The following is a 5361-nucleotide window of genomic DNA, read 5'->3' on the forward strand; positions in this document are numbered from 1 at the left end:
TATATATATGTATGTATGTATGTATGTATATATATATAATTAAGATTTGGTTGAATTAGGAACTTAAATTGAAGCACCTTGTTAGGTCAGTATCCGCTCAGTCAAATAATATTAATTGAATATTCAATATCAAATCTCTGTAGCGGAGTGTTTGCACCACGCAGTTTTGCCGTATTTCTTCTGCCACTCTCTTAATCATAGTACACCTGACAAGATATGCAATACGTTCTAAACTCTTTCTGCCAGAGATATGACGACAAGCAATGCAAACATTTTGAGTTTCATTATTCATGTGAATATGTTAAAGCATTGGTGTTTGAAGTTTATGTTCGAAGTCTATGCGGTCATCTGACAACAACGGCTTCTTTCCAATGATGTTCTGTTTTCCTTAATCAAATAAAATAGTTGCATGAAACAGCCGTAGCGAACTAACACACGTAAATTTTCCTTATTCATTCATATATATGTGCGTGTCTGTGTGTCTATGTAAATGTATGTGTGTGTCTGTTTGTTTATGTGAATGTGTGCGTGTGTCTGATACAGTGTGTGTCTGTGTGTCTATGTGAATGTATGTGTGTGTATGTCTGTTTATGTGAATGTGTGCGTGTGTCTGATACAGTGTGTGTCTGTGTGTCTATGTGAGTGTGTGTGTATTCATACATGTATACATCTGTGTAAAAATATTGTCAATTGCTGACAATGGAAACCAATTACCGGCAATTGTAACGCAATCAAAACACAAAAAGTCTGATTGATAGAATAGATGAAAAGATTTGGTGCACAGGAAACGTATTTTCATATATGACTGGCAACTTACCGCGTTTAGGTACTGCGATAACATGTGTTAATGCAGCCAAAATCAGCAAACAAATAAGAAGTAATCGTGTCATAAAGATCTGGAAGTACAAATGTAATTTGAGGTGATTAAACTGGTAACTGTTTTCTATTTCAAGGAAAAAGAGGAACAACGCATGTAGATATGCGAGTGTGCGTATGCCATATGTAGATATATGTGTTTGTGTGTGTGTGTGTGTGTATGTATCTATGTGTATATTTGCGTGTGTATACGTTTACCTGCGGATATATGCGTGTGTGTATATACACACACAAACATACGCACAGATACACACACACACATACACACACATATCTACGTATGTCTCTCTCTTCCATATTTAATATTTTTATTTCTTCTGGTATTTATCTATGTATATATGCATGCAGTTATATATATATATATGTATATTTCACCCCGTGTGCTAACGATTCTGCCAACTGACCAATAATTATTTCAGATTTTGACACAAGGCCAACAAGTTCTCCGGCGGAAAGGAGTCGAGAGCAAGTTGAAGGAAAGTGTTTGCCCAGAACCATGAAAAATTTCGTGGAGATATTAGTTTTACCATTGAGTCCGAGAGGAGGATTAAACCAGGCTGAAATTCTCTTATGTAATCGTCTAAATCCTTTATAATTGCTAGTGCCGATCCCAGCAGGTTTAAAAGTAAGTCGACCGAAACTAATTTTGCTAACTCGATTAGACATATCACATTCATATTTCCAGTCTTAGTGCGAACTATAGTATTAAAATACTTCTTCCTATACGATTGTATAGTACTGTCCTTATAATAGCATTCATCCCCCTTATTGTCCTTCTCGTTTATGCTATTTTCTTTTCTAATCTGGTTAATATTGTTAACGCGGAACCTGATTTTGTGTAATTATTGCTATTTCAACTACAATTATATTTAATAGTAGTATTTTCCTTACCACACATTATATTTATTGCGCTAAAAGTAATATTGTTTTCTTAATACATTTGCATGTGTTGTCATTTATATTGAATTTTATTTATGCTGCTACCTTTTAACACAATTTACGTTATTCTCAGGACACAAGGATTTCATGTATTCCTTCTTAATTTGAGCCGAGTGCACATCAGACATTGTGCTATTGTAATTTAGTAATACTCTGTTATATACAAAATATAATTAATAAGGATGTATTTTCGAGAATCACAAAAGGAAGTTAGTAAACATGCTTATTTCGCATTTAGTGTTCATGCGTATTTGAAAACACAAATGAGCTAAAACACATAATATTTATATGATTACGAAGAGATTACAATGTGTAGTAGTCGTATGTTTTGGGAGTAAATTTGTTTCACAGCATCACAACTTTTCATAGCATTACATTAAATTATAAACAATGTTATTATTTTGACTCCATTCTTAAAATCTACTTTCTTCGATTCACATTGAAATTTCAAGCTTGTTTCAGTCTATATTTTCAAGCTTCTAGTGTGACAATTTTTAAATTATTAAGAGAATCTCAATTTTGAGTTCAAACGCTTTGTCGCATAACTTGTACCGTAAAAATGTAAAAAATTTTTAAAAGAAAAATTTTGTAAAATAGACCCCTCGTGAGTTTTAATCGATTGTTTCTTTTTTGCTTTTTTACAGTACTCTGCATTGGCTTTGTGTATATTTTTTGGAATATTGATAATACCAAATTGTACAAAGCTTTTTGAGAATTTTACCAAACAATTCGATGATCATTGCTGACTTAAGGTATGAGATAGTCGTGTGCACTTGACTTGAAGTTTTTTTTTTTGATTCGTGTCAAAGTGATACTTTTCATAAATTACATATGACGTTAGTTAAAAGAAAACTCACTGTACACAAAATACAAATCAAATACCAAGCCATTCTCGATATTCAAAAAAGTGAATAAAAAAAAATAGAAGTTGCCAAACAGCTTGAAATACTTCTTAGCACACTGTCTACATGGATAAAATCATCTTCTAAAATCAAAGACGCCTACCAAAATAGTGGTTTGTAACACAAGAGAATTCATTTCTGCAAATATTCAGACGTTGAAGGAGCACCACTTTTGTGGTTTCAGACTGCCCGAATTCAGAATATCCCAGTATTTTGGCCTATTTTGCAAGCATAATCGCTCAAACTGGCGAAGAATCTTCAACACACAAATTTCAACTGTAGTGAAAGATGCCTAAGTCGCTTCAAATAACGCTATAACATAACTTTTAAAACTATTAATGAGGAAGCTAACAGCGTCGAAGTCAAACGAGTGGATACATAATACACCATTACACTACCAAGTATTCGCCTGATGACATCTACAACACCGACCAATCTGGACTTCACAAATTGCTAACATCCAAATCACTACACGTAAAGGAGGACAATGTAACGGTGGAAAACTCTCAAAAAGACTGAATCACTGTCATACTATGCATTAACATGTTTGCCATCCACAAACTTGCATTGTTAGTGATTGGAAAATCATTCAATCCCAGGAGCTTCAAAGGCGTCAAAACGCTAATCACAGAAAACATTGGAAACAAAAAAGTTTGGATGACTACAACTACAACAATTTTCCCCGACTGGCTGCAGAAGTTGACCAAACCATCAGACTTCAAAAACGAAAAATTCCCCTAGTATTGGACGTCCTGTCACACTCACACATAAATCCGCTCATAATTTAATAGAATTGGAATGGGATACTTAAACTATAGTGCCTATAATAACATAAAAATTAAAATCCTTTTGAACGAGGTTTATTGAAGAAAAGATTTTAAGCAAAACATGAAGCATGATATAATGATTTTTCTTGCGGTTATTGTTAAGAATTACCATATTTTAGTTTCCTGAAATTTTCTCAAGGCAAGTAGTAGTAAGGCACCTGCTATACATGCAACACATTCAATAAACTGACATCATGCTGCAAGGACATGCGAACACATTTACATCACAGTAAAACTTGCACAAATATTTACAATAATACCTTTCAAAGTCAACAAGTTACAAAAGTATTAAACTCCAAACTCTAGGTGACAACATACCTTATGCCTTACACAAACCCCGCTCTGATAAGTAACTACAAAATCTACAGCCTTCTCGCAGCACAATACAAAAATACACATTATTTGTAATGAAGTAAAGAAACATGCAGTACGTCTACAAATTTGCGATACACTAAAGCAACGAAATATGTGCAACATTTTATAAACCACAAAATTTTTTAAATCATTGAAATATGAGACAACGAGGTGTGTCTGTATGTCATTACTTGACTTGTTAAAAGTAATAGCCAAATTTCCCTCAAACCATATTTCTTGTCTCTTTTTATGTTAGGGAAAAATAGACATGGAATGTAATCTTATATACGGGGTTTCCCAAAATGAACGCAACCGAATTTTTTAAATTTCGCAAGAGCAAAATATTATTATATTTCAGGTTTGAGCGTTGCAATGCATTAGTAAAGGAAACACAATTGTAAAACTACCACATTTATTTGATATGACCACCTTTGTTTCGAATGACATCCTTAAGTCTAGGTGCGAATGCTTCACACGCAACACGCATCTCACTAAAATGACACTCCATCTTTTACCACCCAACACTACCTCAAGGTTTCAGCCTATGGATCAAGGGATAGTAAAGAACATCAAACCTCACTACCGACATCTACTCGTAGGCAAGCTTATATCATCATTAGACAACAACTCAAAATTTACTACAGATACTGTGTTGGATTCTTTGCATTGGTTGTAAAGTGCCTGGTCGTATGTCACTTGAACCACAATAGCAAACTGCTTCAGACACGTTGGATTTTCCAACAACACTCTGGACACTACTGATGACATAAATAACGAAATACCACTCACAGAATTATTTCGATGAGCAAGAAAAGTAGGTGTTGACTTATCTGACTCTTTCGATGAATACGTCTCTGTCGACGATAACATCATCGCACCAAAATCGATTACTGACGGAGCCATAATAGACGCTATCATTCAAAAATACAATCCAACAGCTACAGAAACTGAGAAAACATCTGACTCGGAAGATTTAATTCAACCAACATCTACACCATATTCTGCAGTAACCTTATGCTCTAACCTGAGACAATTTATTCAAATCCACGTGAACTCTGCTGACTTGTTTGCGATTCTTACTCAGTTGAAAAATTTCATAGAAAAAGTGAAAAGGAAAAGCAACAAGCAAAGTGTCAAAGAAGATTAATTTGTATGTAGCAATTCTAAAAGATAATAGTTTTTATTTTGGAAATACTTTTTGATAATAAATGCATACTTTTGAACACGTTAATGTTCTAGCTCCTGACAAATGAACCTAATTTTTTTATCAACTCATATTGACAAAATAACTTCAAGTTGTCTTGATCTTCGCTTGTGTCGAAGTTTTTAGCCTGTCCCCTGAACTTCGACAAAACGTGATTTTATTGTGCGTGTGTGTGTGTGTGTGTGTGTGTATGTATATATACACACACGCACACGTACATTCATTAACACACACACAAACAGATAGATGGTTATTTATA

At 34.0% G+C, this 5361-nt stretch overlaps 1 long non-coding RNA gene across 1 annotated transcript in view; it reads left to right on the top strand.

Annotated features, from left to right (window-relative positions):
- The window catches only part of LOC128248176 (uncharacterized), a 20128-nt gene extending 14999 nt beyond the window's left edge, over positions 1-5129 (top strand). The window contains exons 3-4 of the long non-coding RNA XR_008264476.1: positions 1296-1501; positions 2460-5129. This is a non-coding gene — a long non-coding RNA (uncharacterized LOC128248176). The remainder of the gene's footprint in view (positions 1-1295; positions 1502-2459) is intronic.
- Positions 5130-5361: the final 232 nt, after the last annotated feature.

The sequence above is a fragment of the Octopus bimaculoides genome, chromosome 6 (assembly GCF_001194135.2).
Source record: "Octopus bimaculoides isolate UCB-OBI-ISO-001 chromosome 6, ASM119413v2, whole genome shotgun sequence".
In the NCBI taxonomy this organism is placed as follows: domain Eukaryota; kingdom Metazoa; phylum Mollusca; class Cephalopoda; order Octopoda; family Octopodidae; genus Octopus; species Octopus bimaculoides.